Raw genomic sequence first — 20321 nt, forward strand, 5'->3', positions numbered from 1 at the left:
ACAATGTAACTCGATCTAAAATATCTCGGAAACTAACTGGAATTAAATAAAAGATGTTATATGCAGGGGGCCAATTTTTGATTTTTTCAAAAAAGGTAATTATTAATTGTTTATCGAATTAAATGTAATTTTTTTTTGTTCTTTAATTTTTTGAAAATTCAGCCCCTATCAAATCATGTAAATAAGTAATACGCAAAATATATCTTCAAAATATTCGGATTAATAATTTTTAAAACTTTTATCTCTTATAAGTTCTCTCTTTCCACTGTATCTGAAGTTGGGTTCGACCGAGGTAAAGGGACCCATCACAAATAACCGTTTACCGCAACTGACAATAATTGCGAATTAATCCCGTATTTATCGTTGAGGTTTTAGCATAATTTTTACATCAGAAGGTACCTTTCTAAATAATTATCAAAAATGTAGTAAGTACATTTTTTTGCTCATGTTGATTTTGTCAGATAAAAATTTTTATTTTTGTAACAGGCAATTTTCAATAGTAATTTGTTTTTGAGTGACGACGTTATCAAGACATTTTTAAGAATTGTGAATAAAAAAAACAAATTTTTTACGAAATCAATTGTACAAAAACTTGTAAATTAGTTTCCTGCTTATTGTCAAGATGTCAATAAATTGCACTAAATCTAATTACTTGAAAACTAATTTGTCCCACAATAATAAATTCTTGAAAAAAATATTTTGTTTTGTAGTATTTCACAAAAGTAAGGTAACTAGTTGAAAATTAGCTCAGGTGGGTGCAGTTGTGAAGGAAACACGGGATGTTTGTCAGAAGAGAATAAAGTCATAATTTGCAAAAAAATATACATATTATTGTCACAAATGAAATATGGTTTTACAACAATCATAACGTTTTAACAATTATAATAACATTATTAATATTAATTTAATAATAATTGCATATTTAGATAAACAATACAGAGAAAACAATTATAATACAGTGCGATCAAAAATATAGGCGTCCTAATTGAGGACGTACGTCGCATGGCATTTCGTATGTGAGCTAGATGTCAAAAAATTATTTAATATTTACAAATTAAAATTGATCTAAGCAAATTGAATTATTCTATGAAAGTCTCAAAACATTCTGAAATGAGATGTTGTTGGTGTTTATTCACACCAGGGTTTCTTGTCTTAATTTATAAAAAAATATTTTGACATTTCTCATTTGTCATTATCACATTTTATCTTCCGCAGACACACGAGACAGACTTTTTGATCGCATTGTAGTTATAATATAATACATGACAGCACACTGTGTTAATAATAAAAAAACAGAAACAGATTTAAAATAAATACATATTAAAATCCCTACTGAAAAAAACTATTATCTAATACACAATAATATTATATAATAATTTTAAAATATAATCTCAATTTATGAGTTTATCTGATAGATCATTGCATTCCTTTACTATAAAAGATATACAGCGCTCGTCATTTCTTATATAAAAATAAATATAAATGTTCAATTAAATTGAAATGAAATGAACATGAAATTAAATTTAATTTTTTTAAATGAGAGGCAACATATACCTTATTCATGATAAAATTTATCAAGTTTAGGCAAATGTTGAAAAAAACTTGGATCTTTATATTTTTTCGTATAACAAACCTTTTGGCGTCCATACGACAAAATAATAATATTCCTGCCCTGTTATATACAACTTCCCCTGAACTTGATAAAAATAATTATCACATAATTTCACATAATGTAGCAAATTTATTTATTTTTTGCCCTAATTGCTTCATCAGGAGTGAAGTCCCGTGAATTAAAAGGACATTTTATTTCCACAAGTCCACCGTTACCCAAAAGGCCATCAGGGCTTGCAGTAAGAAAGGGGTATTCTTCAGAAATAAACATCCCACAGGGCAAAATTTTTTGATTTATAATTTTTTCGAATTGCTCTAATGCATTTTTTTTCGTTTTCGATACCATACTCCGTATATTTATTACCCGAAAAAGATGGATATAATATTGAAGTGGCAGTTTTGTTTCTGTTTGTATTTTGTCTCAATTTGCAGATTTTATCAAAATTAGATGCAGTCAACCGTTTTAGTCGTTCTTGTCTCCATAACGTATGTGCATACATGACTTTTGACCAACCGTTAGTTCACTTATTTCTGCTTTTTTTTGGAGTTTGCTAACAAATAGATTTTTTTTTATTTGAAAATCTTCCGTTTCAATATCCAGCGGCATATTAGCTTCAGAACCATAATCTAGATCACAATTATTACTTTTATAAATCCTTGTTTTATTTTTAAAACTATGTTTCTTTTTATTATCTAATCGTTTCTTTAAACTATTATTAATATATTTTTGGATGGAAATACCCACTTTCCAACCATTTCTTCTATATATACTTTCCCAATATTTCCCTTTTGAATTAAAAGAAAGGGCTGCGCCAGGCATCTTAACTGATAACCCCCACGTATAGAAAAAATCAATCCTTTTACCTCCCACAAATTTAGCAATTATAGAATTAAAATTTTCGGCTTTATTATTATTTAAGCCAATTAAAAGGCTTTTAGAATGAAATTGTAATCTATTTAATGTTTTTTTTTTAAATCAATTAAAATGCCATATTTTTCTAACTGAGGGACATAGTTTAGTTCGGACAAGTTATTTTTCTGTTTACAGTAATAAATGTCACATTGGTCATGTTGACCAAAAACATGGTTGACACTATTACCAATATCTTTTTTTAAATTTTCGATTTTTAAATCCATAGGTAAGTCTGTATTTTTATAGTGTTTAATCGCACACTCTACAGCAACACGTAAACGAGTTATATTTGTTTTGATTTGGGTACGAATAGGTAATGGAACTTCTATTCCACAAGAACTGTGTTTTTTTAATTGAATTTCTTTTAATTTATTAAAATAGTTACGCAAAAGATGATTTTTACATTAAATTTTTTCAATTAGAAAATTATTGCCAGACGGTCGGGCTAAAAATTTTTTACGAAAAGTGCTGCTGTCACCATCTGATACAATATATTTTTATTTTAAATTATGCGTTTCCAAACTTTTTTGGAAACCATCTAAAATATTTTCACTTTCCATTGAGGTGGAAGAAACATTTATGATCTGAAATAGGACCGTCGTTTTTTTCGAAACGAGTGCACACCTCACAATATTTATTTTTTACACCTATATGTAACAGCTTACCAGTTCTTTGACCAATTATGCATGCAACTCCAGAACTGGCGTTGTAAATTGATCGGTTGGACCTTTTTGACCAGGCACCGTCGCCAATCACCGTGACATCAAAGAATTTTTCCATCAACCTATCTTCATTTTTCTTGTACAATTTTTCCGAAATTGTGGGGAGATTTAGGGCTGACGAAAATTCTTGAAGAGCACTGCATCCTCCTCCAATTGAAACTATTGCAGCGGTTGCATTTATATTCACACAAGGAACTTCTTCTGCATTTAAATCCTCGGTTGACACCGAATATGTGACAGAACATACATCACATTTTAAATATTGTAGCACGTTTTACAACGCTTTGGGCGACAAATGCTTGAATTATATTGAGTTCAAAAAAAATTCATAACACATTCTCACTAGTAAAGTTGTTAATACTTTAAATTCACTTTTAATTATAAAATACCCCTACACGCGACCACAATATGGTCTGTTGAAAAGAGTCGAATGGCCAATATACTGTAAATTTTTTGTTCAATCTTATGTTATATCACTTAAAGAATACTAAACTAAGTGGAAGATAATTTATATATTTATACTTACATCAAATGAATTATTTGAAAGTTCTTTCACAACAATATTCCAAAAAGTTTTCTTTTTTTGTATGTGGCAATCAGAGCCAAAGTGGCATCATAACTCTAAACTGTCCTCTGGTTATTTTTCAATTAACTCTTTTTAAATAAAGAACCATGACGATCTTTAGAATTTTCATTTCTACTAGTTGTTGCAAACATTTTACTGTAGTCATCCGGATTATCTGTATTTTCTTTGTCATGTCATGTGTCGCACTCTGCGCTAAATCTCTAAATTGTCGCCTCTGATGATCGTCAAAATAGACTGTATTGATCGAAACTCATATTTCCGTGTTATCTGTTACGATAGTCCAATACCAAAGGTATTTTTTTGCTTTTTACCCACAGTTTTTATTTGTATCGCGGGCTAGAACCTAGCCTTCGTCATTCAGTATCCAGTGACCTTGGTCAGTTTTACAAAATTCAAACATTTTTGTGTTTTTTAATTTTTTGTGTACAAAATTCGCAAATCAACACGGACTCATCATCATCGCTGTCAAAACCAGCACACGACAAATGTGACCATTTGTTGCAACTCACACAAGAAAACCAGCCCTCACTGGATTGAGAATATAGTTGTTTACAATCAAAACAAGGCGTGTCTTCATTGTTTTCATCTTCTGAATTTTCCTCGTTTTGGTTTTCTACTTTTTTTTTTAATTTATTATTTTCCCTTTTACTTTAACCTTATTTTTTTCTCTTTGTCATTTAATTTCTTTTAATCCTCTTTAGTTTCAATTTTTTTGCCTTTTCGATCTTCACCATGGCTACTTCTAATTCGACTTTATAAAGAGATGATGATAAGACTGAAGTTTTGCCTCTTTTTCTTGTAGATCTTTTCTGGTCTGATTGAACTTTAAGCAAAGGAATTACATCTTTTGGAGACACATGTGAACGAAGAAGTATGTTTTTCTGTACATCTTGTAGGACTATTAGTCATCCAAGAACAACCAGGACTTGGTTCATAACCAGAAGGGTTTTGAGCGTTGTTGTTTAGTAAAATTTTCCGAAATAACTGGAGGATTTTCATCAATCAACAATATCAGATATATTTTCTAACATATCTAGAAATCTGCCTTTTTTTGTGTCAGCATGTCTCTCAGGAGTATGAGAAAGTATGATGACGTTTTCAAAATGTCATCGTTGAGTGGAGCAACTGGAACAACTGGTGTACCTTCTAATTCAATGTCAGTAGTAGATTGTAAGAAATCTGTGTCTGTAAATATATTTTGCTTTACAGGCCAGATACCCGTCAAATTCATTAAGCAGACCTGAGAAAAGCTTGCTCAAACAGCTTTGCAATTTCAAACACTTTTTGTGAATTTGTGTACAACCAATTTTTTAGTTTTGAAGGGAGACTTAATGGATTCATGAACGAAACATCTAAGGGCTGTATTCGATGGGAACAATATGGAGGGAAACATTTCATGATAGCCCCATTGTTTCGCGGTAAATCTATCACTCTTAGATTTTTTTGTATGAGACGAATGGCTGTCTAAAAGCAGTAAAATAGGATTATCTTTTTTTTGCATTCGATAATTCGATTATTTTAAAAACTATTTTTCAAAAATTTCGGCTGTTATAAAATCGGAATCATGAACCTCTGCCCACCCCCCTGCAGGCAAACGCAATTAAAATACCTTCTGTTTCTTTTTACGAGGAAATATTACGCTATGGTATGGTATTTATGTCGAAATTATGTTTACAATTGTTTTCTTCAGCTAGTTGAAATGCTACTCGACGAAGTTCTTTGATTGTCACACCAAATAATCTTTTCTGCAGTTCTATTAAATATGACGCAATTTTTTATTCTTCTTCTGCAGTGAAGACGGGCTGAAATTTCCCAACACTCTTATCAACAATTGAATTCGGATTTTGTCGTTTTTTCTGTACATACCTTTCTAAAGGAGAAGATGGAACGAAAAAAGTATCAGATGTTCTTCTATATCCCATTTTTCCGACAGCATGTTGCATGTTAGCTGACGACTAGCTCCGCCTGTTCGTTTTTCTATTGTAATGACGTACCATCTATAGAAATAATAAAAATACAAAATTATTGGTAGATTAATATAATCACCCCGTTCTGCCTTAGCATATACTACTGCCAAAATATGTAATTTATTCTGATCAACATTGTCATCACAATTTATTATAAACATTGTAAAAAACTACATTATTAATGTAATTGATAACCCTAATTATGGTAAAAGTTAAGACATAACATGTCTTATCTCGATCCAGTATCTATAATTTTGACAATATTTGGGGAAATTCCACGATGCACATTGAAATCGATAGAAGGCGTAAAGTAAGACAAATGAACGATACTCTTAATTAAGCGACTTGGGTGTTACAATTACATCTACCCTTTCCTGGCGTGCGCACGCTGCCAATGTTATCAGTAAGGCAAACAAAATTGTTTATCTCACTGGTAGTATGTTTCCTGGTTCAAAATCTGTTGTCGTAGTCAAAGTCTATTAAACGTATGTGAGGCCTATTTTGGAAGACGCAAGCAGTGCATGGACTCCCATAATCCAAAGAGAACCTGGGAAGCCGCAGTCGTCTCATGAGACCGCCTTATGACAGAAGGCTCCAAATTATATAGTTATAGTCCCAAATAGGAATATTTGGGATTGACGTATGCAAGCTTTATTGAGAGTTAAGCAGCTTTGCGGTCGACCGTAATAATTCTTCATTGCGTGTGATACTACCCTGAAGATTTACAAAAGAGCCGTATTCAGGAATTTTTGTGGTAGGCTTCTAATTTATTACAGGCATAGAATTTTCAATTTATATATTAATTTAATTTTAAATATATCTATGATTTAAATTAAATTAAGTAAAATAACACACCCTATCTACTTAAGCACCAAACGTTATTTTAAGTGAGAATTAACACCCGTAATTTTAATTACGACACCAAGAAATCCAGAAGAAAATAAAAAAAAATAAAAAAGATGGTTTATTAAAATTTAAAATTGTGTGGTATCAAAAATAATTTACAATAAAAAAAGTTCTAAATTTTATTCATCACTTTCACTATTACTAGAACTGTTGCCATTCAAATCAATTATTAAGTCTTTCACATGATTAGCCCTACAGAAATCTTCAATGTGTGCCTCATGTCGCACAGAATTTTTCCAAGATTCCACACTTGTTACGGCAACCTCGTGTCGATTTTTTAGGAGCATTTCGTTACTAAACTTGGCACTAGTGTTTTCTCTCCGTATTCTTTGTTTCAATTGCCCCCATATCATTTCAATAGGATTAAATATGTAATGAATGATATGGCGGTAAGCGTAAAACTTCGTGTCCGAATTCTGACGCAAGAGTGTCAATTTTGTATTTCTTGGGTAACTCTTGAAGCGAGTACCTCAAGCAACTATTTTTTTTTTGTATAATTTTCTTTAAAGTACAGATCTTCTTTTATCAAAAAATCTTTATTCGCCTGCTTTTTACTTTCCGTGTTTAGAACTTTATTCAGCTGTTCAAAGTGGTAGCTCGCGTTATCCATGATAATGATAGAGTCTGGTGGCAATTTCGGCAATAAAACGTTTTAGAACCAATTTTCAAACACTTCTGTGTTCATGTCCGAATGGTAATCGGCACTTGCATCTTTTAAATTTTTGCACTCAAGGCATAACGAGCGCCGGGAGAGAAACCATTTTTCGCCTCCCGAGTGCAGAATCATTATTCTTTTTCCTTTTGATGCCGCAATATTAACACAGCAGCGTGATGATTTATCTATCCACCCATCCCGTTTTTATGGTGTTGTGCGTTTCATACTACGTTTCATCTAAGACTAGGCTTTTCTTGCCTACATTTATGTATGCTTCATGTCTCCATTTTCTTATTTATTTACTTTCCATCAAACTCTGCTTTTTTCCCACCTTTCTGAATGAAAATCCGATGGATTTCACAAACTGCAGCAAAGTTTTTTTGCAACAACTTATTGTACCGTCGTTTCTCAGTTCCTTGTGGATATTATTTTTATACATTTTTATACTGCACTTTCTAAAATTTTGTTATTTCCAGTTGCATCGAGATTAAAATGTTAATGACAACTTGATTAAATAGGTAGAAAAACAAACACATTAAGGGCTATTATCTGTTTAATGAAGGTAAAGTTTTCTAATATTTTCTTATTGTCACTGAGATTAAAATTGTAAGGAAAAAAGTGAAAGTCCTGTTTTTCGTCTTATAAGGTCTTCGTCAATTGGGAATAGTCGTTAATGTGTTTGGGACTTCACTTTTTTCCTTACGTTTCTATGCATGATGTCAGAAACGTTTCTGGTACGTCCATTAGACGCATCATAATATGACCATGTAACGTCTCACGAATGTTGATAAAAAGGGAAATAAAACAAATTTTTCTCAAAAATATATATTAATAATTATTATAACAGAAAAAAAAATTCTTACAAAAAACAATTTTTCAAAACTTCATTAAAATAACAAATCTTTAAACATTCTTGCTCTGGTACCTTAAACCGGCCTTCCGGAACCAATTCCTAACAACATTTTCGAAGTTCTCAACTGTGCAATGAAAGTTTCTTCGAACTCCCACTAAAATTGAAATTATGAGAATTACCATTTTAAAATTTATTTTAAACCTTCATTTAGAAGTTGAGGAAAGACATGAGTACTATGAGTTGTTCCATAACTATGTTTTTCTTGAATTTGTAATGGATATCGAGAATATTTTACCATTTTTTAAATTTCGTTCAAATTTAAAGGTACTAAATGCATCTAGTGGACCATGTTCCATAGAATCTTCCCACTGAGCAATAATGTTTCCCACGAACGTTGCAACAACGTAACTTTGGGACTATGTTACGTTCTGTTTACCTTCTCTACGACGTTGTACGCACGTGGCCTTAAGTTCTTATGTCAGGTGCGTCGACTTTATTCAAGTAACGTCTCAGCAAAAAGTTATTGTAACCACGATACACTTATACCGGTATGCTACGGAGCCAGCTTAAGGGATTTTCTATTTGTACATACCGGTTGATACCACATGATACTACAACATACCAACCGTTTTCGATTTGTCACAATGACGTCACGGTATGTTCCGGTCAACATACACGAACTTACCATCCTCAAGCGCAGGTATGTGCTCTGTCCTTGTTTAGCGGTATCTTGGTAAGAAACAGCTGTTTAGCGTTTGACAACAGATCCTAACCTCTGTTCTTATGTCTTGTGTTAAGCCAAATCGATTGGAAATAGCACAAATTGCTTCATTTCAGCGTAAAATTGGGATTGAAGCAATTATTTTTATAAAGTACATTGATTTAGAACGATTTCGATCAAAATTGGATTGAAAGTACCTCAAATTGCTTTATTTTGGCGGAAAACTGTTACTTAAGCATTTTTTTGTTAARATATTTTGCTTTAGGATGATTTTTGGCTTAAAATTGGGTCAAATCGATTGAAAATTAAACAAATTGCTTCATTTYGGAATTTAAGCAGTTATTATTTTAATATACATTAATTGAGAATGATTCGAGGATTACAATTTAGCAAAATTGGAATGGAAGTAGCTTAAACTGCTTTATTTRGAAAAAATCTGTCATTTGTGTATTTATTTTGTTGAAAAACTTTGAATAAGGTTGATTTTCGGCTTAAAATTGAGCCAAATCGATTGAAAATAGCAAAAATTGCTTCATTTTGGCCTAAAATTGGATTTTAAAGCACTTATTTTTATAAAATACTTTGATTTAGAATGAGTTCTGTATTAAAATCCATCAAAATTGAATTAAATCGTAAAGACAAGTGACAATCAATATGACCACCCAACTTCAACACATCAACAGCGACAAACTCCCTAGATTTTAAATTTAGCGCTTTGTACACACATACCGTGACGTCATACTGCTCAACATACCACTAACATACCGCGTATCAAGCGGTATCAAGTAGTAAGAACAAATAGAAAATCCCTTTAATTTCGTTCAATTCGGCGCATGACGTCATGTGCGAAGCAACTATACTTCGCGCGGCGAAGAGACGGAGTGATCACTCGGCGTTCACGTGATAGAAAGTTTGATTCACACGATACAACGTAAAAAGTCAGATTTGGCGCGCTTTTCGAAATACACCCACTGTGCTAATAACAAAGCACAACCCTGATGTGATAATCACTGCTTATTATTTTTAGCTTATGTTAAGGAGATCATTTGTGGTTAGCCAATAACTTTTTGAGGATGTTTGCACTCATTTTACTTAAAACTTTCGATATGAAAAAAACACGTTAATTTATCTTCATATTGTTGCGGACAYAGAATTTTGGACATCAAATTTATGTCATTTCAAAAAATGTGAATGTAAGCCGCGTTTTATTGTCATGATTGAATTTAAAACTAAAGTTTGAAAGTTTTAGTTGAAATTTATTTTTGGTGTCGATTTTCCGAAACAATAATGCCAGCAAATACGTGTTCAATAAATTATTATGAAGAGAGTTTAATAATTTTTTTTTKGTACTAAATTGTGTAGTTTGTCAAATTTCTAATGATTTTRCAATTTTATATTTGTGTATTTCACTCTCGTTTGAAATTRGCTTTTCAGGTTGAAATAATAAAGAGAATTTTATAAAATATATTTTTATTATTCAGACTGATCTGAGTCAGAATCTGTAGTTGACTCTGACTCATTTCCCAAATTTATTATTAATGGTTCAACCTGGGTTTCCATAATAACATCCAACTGCCACATCTTCTTCTCTACACCATCCACATGACGAATGCAGTCCCTCCATTTTTCAGTCGTCACGTTGTTTAGTGCCTCCATGAACAAYTCTTTGACATGGTTCAACTTAAAAGTTGTATTTTTCCTTGCCAYCTCACCTTTGACCTGACTCCAAACCAATTCAATTGGGTTTAGTTCACAATGGTAAGGTGGCAATCTCAAAACGATTCTATTTGAATTTCTGGCCATTTGATCAACAAAAGCGGTGTTGTTCGATAGATGTTTATTCGCCTTAACTAATTGTAGCAGTTCGGCTTTGACCATATTCTCTTCATACGCTATATTTTTTTGTGATAACCAGTTTTGAATATCTCTTTTTTTGGTTCCACTATTTGGAGTTTTTTCCACTTTGCGACTATGGTATGACGCGTTGTCCAACACAATAATACTGTTTTCTTCCAAACTTGGTAAAATATTTTGAAACCAATGTTCAAAAACCGTGGCATTCATTTCATCGTGATAATCACCACTCTTTTTTGATTCAAACATCAGAAGCCCATTTCCTACCCATCCCTCGTCTGAACCCATATGTAAAATTATTAAGCGGCTTCCTTTTCCTGACGGATTCCTTAATCCAGTTGACAAACCAGTAACAAAGGCTTGTCTTGGGTTTGTTACTGTTGTGTCACACCACACTTTGTTTACTGTGTGTCCTGCGTTAATCCAGGTTTCATCTAAGTAATAAATTTTTCTATTTGCCTCCTTGTATTTTTTGATTTCCCGCAAATATTTTCTTCTCCATGCTATTATTTMATTTTTTTCTTTTAGTATGCTATTTCTTGACCTTCCTTTGTATCTAAATAATAAAACAAACATTATTTAACATACCCATATAAATAATTTCTTTAACTTACCGAAAGTTTAGTTCTTTGAGCAATATTCTCAATGAAGTCTTTTTCAAATGTGGAAGATCTTCACGTTCTTGCAGAGCTTCATAAATTTTTTGTATTGTCGGTGGCTCATTTCTTAAGAAGAATGAATGTACTAATCTTCACAGGGCTGAGCCAAGCCGGTGTGCAATGACTGCAATGTATTGCATAAATTGGTTTTATTTTTTTCTTTTCAAACACATATTAAGAGGTTTTTTCTCAAAAACTTATTCAATTAATGGTAACACAATCATTTGTTTTATTTCACGAATGTTGTTCCTGGTAATGCGCGCCTAAATGCAGTCAAAGGAATTGCTGAATGGAGTCGACTAAATAAATATAAGTTTCTAATAAAAATTTGTTACACTAGCCAACAAGCGTTTTGTGACAGAAGAAAACAGTTATTTTTTGTCCAATTCTATGTGCTAGACACAAAAATGATAAAGAAAATTCCATAGCACGTCAGATTTTAAAGTTAGGCATTTTAAGATATCATATGTAAGTATGTTCTACAAAATCGCCGAAAAACGAAACACTTAAAATTCATTTTCTGGATTCTCATTTAATTTTTTTTCCCCCAAATTTGGGAGCCGTTAGTGACGAGCAAGGGGAAAGATTCCACCAGGATATATTGACGATGGAAAAGAGGTACCAAGATAGATGGGATCCAGCTATGATGGGGGATTACTGCTGGTTCCTGATAAGGGAAGTTAAAAAGAAAGTCAGCTTTTGCAAAAAACTCATCTACAGCAGATTTATATTAGAATCTTATACATCTTTCAACATTGTTCTTGTTTAGTGAATAAATTAATTTCTTTCGTCGTCTATTTATTTAATTTCTATTTTAAATGAACAATTTTTACGATAAAATTTGAGAAAACTATTTTCCTGTAACTTAAAATCTGTACGTGATAGAGAATTTTTCTTATCAAATTCGTAATTAGGGATGTTAATGCACCCTGATACACGTGTCAATAGATCAATCACGTTAAAAAAAAATTGTTGGGTAATGTTATTAGTTTGATATTTAAGTTAAGAGTTTATATTCTCTGAAAATGAAAATAAGTGTAGTGTTTTGGTATTTGAAGTAAATTCAGTTATTTAGTAAAACGTTGCAAAGTTCAACAACAAACTTAAACTTGTTTAAATCTTTTATAAAATGTAGTAACTTTTTTTTCAAATATTGTCGTTTCACCTATCCGGGGACACACTGTATTAAATAATTTAGTATCTGCATTTTTCAATATTTTTGTTGTTATTAGAGTCTTATTAACGTTCCACTTTTAGTTGGCTCTGATAAAAGGTCCTTTTCAAAATTAAAAATTGTCAAAAATTACTTAAGAACAACACTGTTTTAAAGTTTTCAAAATTGTAAAAGACAACTAGTAAGCAAAATGAATAAATTTACCAACCACAAAAATTAAATCATTTGTATAAGTTGTGCCAAAGCCATCGCCACTTCTGTCATTTTTCACAATATTTTTTCTGTATGAAAAAGTGGGGCTTGGCTTAAAATTTGTCAGTAGAGTTCAGCTGTAATACAGATTCTTTTTTTATACAAAAGTCAAATGTTTCTGAGATATTTCACCTCAAAAAACGCAGTTGCAAAGTTGTCAGTGATGTTAGCGATGGTTATGGCACTGGTATTATTTTATGTTTATTGGTATGTATTAAATGTTTTTATATTGTGTTTGTTATAATCGAAGAATTTTTATCAGTAGTCATTGTGATTTTACTCACTTTATCCACAAAAAAAAAAAACTATTTTCAACCAAAATTGAGTTAAGATTAAGATAAATTCATGCGTATTATAATAGCGAGGCACAGAAGAGTTGCTTCGCAAGTGACGTCACTGGGTGGGGGTATGCTGCGCGCTGGCATACTGTTGTAAGTGTATCGTGATTGTAACGTGTATAATGTGACGTCTGTGGTACTACTTTTTTCAACGTGCAATGAAGCACAGTTTCATCCGTAATACGAATGAGCAAAAAAATTGGTTAAACGCACTTTTATAAATAACGGGCATTACACTTTTTATAACGTTACTGAGAAGGTTTTTTCAAAAGTGGCAAATACTTTTTAACACACGTTTCTTCAACTTTAAAATAATTTTTTTTATAATGTGTTGTTTTAACGTTACAGAGACCCGTTACGATGGGTGATTTGTTGCTTTTATTTTGGATTGTTATTTATTTAACACTATTAAATAATTATTTTTTTTTTGAAAAGGTTGGAGAAAAATGACTGAAATCATGTTTTTAAATATTGTCAATTTATTTCTAGCATAAAAATTCAAAAAATAAATTAGCTAAATAAACATAAATTTTAAATTAAATAACCTAATTACCTATAATTTAATTAGACATTATCTAAATATAACATTATTTATTAATATTATTACAAATTGCTTAACAATTAAGCTAAATCATGAGTTTCCTGTAACAGAGAGTTTTAAATTTTAAAGGTAACTCTAACTTCAGGCGATTTCATTACGTGTTGTTTTTCTCGCAAATTGCGCTGATTTGCATGTTTCAGCCACTCCATTACCCCATTTTGGAAACTTCTGTTTGTCATTGTCTTATAATTAGACTTTAGTGCATCTAAAAATAGAATATTAGTTCTAAAAATACACGCTTTTTGAAGTATTACCTTTTATAATTAACATTGACTTTATAAACCAGACATTTTAATATTATTTTTTTGTCCTGTCCAACTAACAAAATGTGGCGACATAAATTGTAATGTAGTTTTGAAGACATCTGTTAATACAGTTTCTTTCATTATAGCCGCCTATATATGTCATTCTTTCCAGCTAAAAATTAAATTTTTGTTGTTAGATAGCAGTCGATTTAAAAGTGTCTTAGATACTTACAAAAACTTTAGTCACATCGTGATCCTTTTCAAGAGTGTCCTCAAAGAAAACCATTTCTCTTATGTTTTCCAGTGGCATTTTTGGAAGTGTCACTTGATTATCAGCCAAGCTATTTGCTTCAAGTTTTACCTCGATGTTATGCAATCTTACAGAAATAATTGCCAATTCATTTTTTATTTCTAAGAAGCACTCCTCCATTGTTTTTTTTTTTGGCAGGTACACAATTTTGATCTAAAATTTTTTATATTAATTACTAAATTTTTGGAAAAATAAGTTAAATAATATGTATAGTTTGTTTAGGAAGTTTTGAAAAAAAATCACAGTATTGTATATTACCTGTACCTGTACCTTGTTTTGACGAATTTTGATCATCATGTGACAAACTGTTGGCGATCTCTGGCAAATTGTTTTCCGTCAATAATTCAATAATAACTAAATTATAACACAAAATAAAGATTAATAATTATATAAATAAAGAAATAAGTTTGACAATACCTTGACGTAAATTTATAATCCCATCGTGGTCTGTATTTTGTGTAGAAGAGTCAACTGTTAATAAAAGAGCAATCTTTTAGAATAAGGGATAGTATATTGTTAAAGAAATTTATCAATTTCTTCAATTAATTCAGGCAAATCTCCGCCATTTGCTACTTTAAAAGTCTTAGTTTTTCTTTTATATTTTTTCCTTCTTATAATTTCATCTGCTTCTGAAGATGTTGATAATCCGCTGCTGGTAAAATACTTCTCTTTTTCTAAGGCTTCTTCGTAGGTGTCTAGTTATAATGATAATGATTATTAAATAGGAATAAGTATATCAAATTTATGTCTATTTACTAAATTGTTTTAAAACTGAAACTTCATGCAGCTGCCAGTCGGCACCTGGTTTAGAATTTCGAATAATTAAATTACGAACATTTTTTTTATTAACTGGCCAGTAACAATAAAAACTATCCTTCTCTTCGACAAGCCAAGACGATGGGACGGCAGAATAGAATTGGTCTTTAAAATGGGCTAAAGTGTACAACGCCTAAAAAACAAATGAAATTTTTGTATAAGTAAGAATTGTGTTCTTAATTACCTTAACAACGGCCAATTTTGAAATTACACATACACATTCAAAACAATTTTTGTCTAAATGTCTTATTATTAAAATTATTATTAAAATTTAATCGAAATTTATAATATCGGCTGACAAGTTGTCCAAACTTTTGGTAATGATTTTATGGGGAAAATATTAGTTTATCAAATATAATAATAAAATTATGTTGACATACTTGTTCGAGTTTAAAATAAGTCCATAATAATTTTAATTTTTTACTGTTGTTTACACCGATAGGTAAGAAAGATTATATTTTGTTAATTCTGATTATTAGGTTGTTTATAGTGTTATAATATGAGCCATGCATTACCAAACTGTCATTTAATTTACTTTTTAGGTTTTAATTTTAAACATTATAATACCATTGTTTAAAAATTTGTTTTGTTTATTATTATAACAATAAAACTCATTGTAATGTAATCTTTGTAACGTATACATTTGCCAATAACTTGAGTTACTTCTACTTTGTCAAGTACGTTATTCACATTCTTTGAAATACCATTATGAAATATTGTTGATTTGCACGGTAGATCAAAATATGGTTGAATCTTATCAAATGCATAACAGTGCAAAAAGATTTTGTCACTTATTTTTGAATTTCTTTGTACTAATAAAAACTAATCTTTGCCTTTTAAGTTGAGGAAATTTAACTGGCTCCTCTGCTTTACTATGCGTTCTGATTTGATCAACTCTATTAATTAATTGTTTGAGAGCTTTATTTGAGGTTTTTAAATGTAGCTTTATTTCATACATAGTGTTTTCAAATTTAAATGAACTAAAATTGTCCAAAACACCATTTTTTTTTACTTCGTTTGGTAAATGAATTAAATTATGAACGTTGTGATTCACGAATTCAGCACCATAAAGGTCACCAAAATTTTCTATAAAAAACTCTAATAATGTTTTAGCAAAATCATTATATTTGTGACACAAATTTTCATCGATTAAAATTCTTATAGCACAGTGAAGGCTTAAGAAATGATCAAATTCACGGGAACTTAAATTTCCCTTTAACACAATAGGACCAGTGTATAACAGAAACTGTCTTAATTCAGTTGCTTTCCATCGATTAATATCTAAAATTGATCGTGGAAGCCGAGCAAATTCTGTCGGTATGCAAGATCTAAATGTTGACAAATGTCCGCAAACTTTAGTTATATTTGAGTCATAATTCTTACAGCTCTATTTCCTTTTACCCAAAAAGTAATTAACCGTTTCATTACACCTAAACACACTAGATGCATTGTTACCTAATTTCGGCAACACACGTTGGTGCCAGCCGGCTCTCGGATTGGGCGTGGGGAGGGGAAGAAAATACCAAGAAAAACAAAAAAAAAAAAGAAAGAAAAAAACGTTATCTCGAAAACTAAGTTTAATAATAAAAAAAAATATAGTTTTAAAATCAAAATTAAATTAATGATGAAATTATTAAAAAAATTGAAAATCTAAAATGTCACCGCTGAACAGAAAACAAAGTTACTAGCAAAATGAATTAATTAGGGACTATCACGCTATATAATTTGTCTGCCGCAAACGCATAGATCTATGTTTTGGCCAGAGAAAAAATAAGAAGGAATAACGGCCGGTCTGTTCAGAGACGATTCACAAAGACCAGCTTATTAAATCTTACACAATGTACATTAAAGAATATTAAGACTACGGTCGTGAAGCGACACTAATCCAGGAAAACAACAAAACAACTAAAGATGAAGGAAGGAAAAAAACGGTAACTCGAACGTTCCGGCGTGTCCGCACTTACAGGTAAAATTTCCCTGACCGTATTGCTCCGGGTGCTCCGGGTGTTAACGAGCGACCTCCCAAGGGTTCCGGAAACGGCGGGGTAGACTGGGTCTTAGGTGGTGTTGGCGGAGGACAACGTCCGGGTGACAAAATATGGGAATTTTGGCTCCCTCGATAAGATTACCATACAATTGAAGCCTTTGATCCTGGGCGGCTTCAACGTGTGGACGATTTTCGTCTCTTAAGGCTCTAGGGTACCGAATGTACTGTTCAGATTTGGTGTACTGTAAGTTGCATACTCTATTTAGAGTTTTATTCTGTGGCAGCTGTCAATCATCCGACCTTCTCTACGGGGTGCCTGGTCCCTTTAGTCATAAAATGGAAATAATGTAAACAAACAGAATTTCACCATCGATGAGTTTCTCTTATTTCAGAGATTCAGATTCTAGCTCAGTAGAAAGAAAAGTTCATTTTTCTCTTGATTTTGGAATAATTTTTCTCTGTTTTTTAAATCCCATCACATTGGCGGTTTTAATTTTTTGACAATAATGTCACTTTGAAAAATGAGTTTTTGCGAGTTAAATAAAAAAATGTGTGGGAAAAACGTAATGTTGATAAATAGCAACTCAAAGAAACAGCTTTAAGATAAAAAACAAAGTCATTTTTAACAAAAACTATCATTATTTAATTAATAAATAAAAAAAAAATTATCTTTCATTTTACGCCAAAAATGGAAAGGAGAAACATTTTTTGCTTCACCTAAAACGAGTAAAATCCAAAATGGTTCATTATTAGTCATTATGCCCAGATAAACCAAGTGCTTATACCAACCCAGTTCCAGAAAATTTTGAAAAACAAGGTTTAGTGGTGGGTTTTGCTAAATTTTAGGGTGGTGGTAGGGACTTATATATTGAAAACGTACAATTTTATAACTTGTTTACTTTTTGACTCTGCAGTTTGCTAGTGGCTCTCTTCCACCGTAGTGCTTTGAAATTTTCTTATCACTTGTTGTTGAAAACGTTGTATTGAAATTATGGGTAATAATTCTAAACAATTTCTTTCAAAAAAAAAAAAAAGAAAAAGTCGAAAATGATGCATAATTATTGGAAAAAACAACGAAAAGGTTCTAAAACTGATCTTCCAAGTAAATCAAGTCTTGCAGAATGTAGTTTTCAGTCAATTGAATCGAATTCCGATGACGATGAGAAAGAAACTAGTCAAGAACAAAATTTTGTTCCAAGTGGTCGAAGGATTTATTTTTGGAATTAAAAAACATAAAACATAACATTTTTTCTTGTAGTTTTTTGAACATTAACATCATTCTAGAAACACATTTGTGGTTTAAAGGTGTTTTTAAACACAAATGTAGTATGTGTGCGGTAATAGGAACTTTTAGTACCGAAAAAGAAAATCACACAAATGAAGTAAATGAAGCAGTTGTTTGTGGCACAGTAGCAATAGGTGCTGGTTATCCCCGATCCGACATAAATATAAAAACATTCTTGCGCAACAATTACTTGAAATTTAGAACAGCAATTGTTTTAGCTATAAAATACAGAAAAAACGAAAGCTGTACAATTCATCAAAAAACAGAAAACTTGAAAAATGATATTTTAAATGGACCCGCACATATTTTTGGTGATCATTCAAATTGCGCTTCGTATTTCTGTAAAACAGTTGGTCAAATAACAAATGCAGTTGCATATTCTGATTTATTAAATAGTTCTTTGTTTGAGTTGTTCATGCGGGCATTAAAAAGAGTTGCAAATTTATCTTCAAGTCTTTTGTACGATGTCGATAATAATTTTACAGAAACCCAAGCTGCGAAATTAAATAAAAGAAAAATTCGTATTCAAAGTGTAGATTCCGATCATGGTGCGACTGATGACATAACAGATATGCCAATGGAAACATAAGAAAAAATAAAAAGTGAGTTTTTGAATGATTTGGCTTCTTGAGATATTTTAAAAATCCCTATTGAAACAATTGGTCAACATAATAATGAGCAGTGGGATAAAGAAAGAAATAACAGATTAACAGCTAGTAATTTTGGAAGAATTATAAATATGAAATGTAAAACCAATACAGCAATTACTGTAAAAAATATCTTATATAGTGTAGGTGTGTCTAAATTTCAAAAATTGCCTGAACCTCTACAATGGGGTATTGATAATAAAGAAAAAGCAAAGGAAAAGTTTGAGCAAATCACAGGTTTCAAGGTGGACTCATGCGGCTTTTTTGTTGATGAAGAAAAAACATTTTTAGGTGCAACACCAGATGGATTAGTCGGTTCAAATACTATTGTTGAAATTAAATGACCATTTATTTTAACTTTTTGTAATACACATAACACAATAACGATAAACATAATATGTGTCTCACCACAAATACCTAGAATCATTTTTAACACAAAATTAATTTGGCTAATTAGAGTTGTCCGTAAAGACCAACCCATATAATAATTCCTAAGCAAAAACCGTCCTCAGTGAAATTAATATAAATATTATATTTTAATTTTTTATTTTTTAGGTTTACGTATTGGGCTTAGTGCCTTTATATTAAACCTATCTATTATTTTAATTTATTTTTAAATAGACGAATAATTAAAAAAATTAAGTTTTGGAATGAACTAACAATTCTCTTCTTGAGGGGTGCAGATGCATATCTTTGCTTTGAACAAACGCAATAAAACGATCATGTTGTGGGTTTACACCCTGCGGTGCGGCCCGGCTGGTTGTAAATGTTATTCCAGGTACCTCGGCTCTTGAAAATAGATGTATTCAAAGTTGCCTACTTTCAATTTAATTTTTGCTTTATATCAAAGAATCAAGAACAGTTATCAAATTCGCATTATATCAGGGTACTGTATTTTTAAATTACCTATAAAATGTTTTTTTTTTAAATTCAATACGGTATACCGTTATCAAAAAATCTTAATAATTAATATTTTCACATTTTATTCAATAAAAAAATATCTATTAACTTGTTTAAAGCGGGAATATTATCCTGGTGTCCATTTACTTTTAAAGAAACACTACAAACATCAAGAAACTCTTCAAGTCTAAATTTGCGGCTAAAAACAAGGAAATAAATTTACGTGTAATAGGAATAGGCCAGCTTTCAGAAGGTCTGGAGCCTTAAGCTACGACGAGGTTGAGACAATCTCACTCACAAATCCAATACGACATACGAT

At 31.2% G+C, this 20321-nt stretch overlaps 1 long non-coding RNA gene across 1 annotated transcript; it reads right to left on the reverse strand.

Moving 5' to 3' along the window:
- Positions 1 to 13896: 13896 nt before the first annotated feature.
- On the reverse strand, positions 13897 to 16789 carry LOC123015164. The gene is made up of 5 exons (XR_006413365.1): positions 14785 to 16789; positions 14626 to 14721; positions 14290 to 14520; positions 14067 to 14229; positions 13897 to 14017 (listed from the first exon to the last, which is right to left on the reverse strand). It is a non-coding gene; the product is annotated as an uncharacterized LOC123015164 (long non-coding RNA).
- Positions 16790 to 20321: the final 3532 nt, after the last annotated feature.

Source organism: Tribolium madens, unplaced genomic scaffold, assembly GCF_015345945.1.
Source record: "Tribolium madens isolate multiple individuals breed KSU strain unplaced genomic scaffold, Tmad_KSU_1.1 Scaffold_19;HRSCAF=116;Tcas5.2_LG9, whole genome shotgun sequence".
NCBI classification, from domain to species: domain Eukaryota; kingdom Metazoa; phylum Arthropoda; class Insecta; order Coleoptera; family Tenebrionidae; genus Tribolium; species Tribolium madens.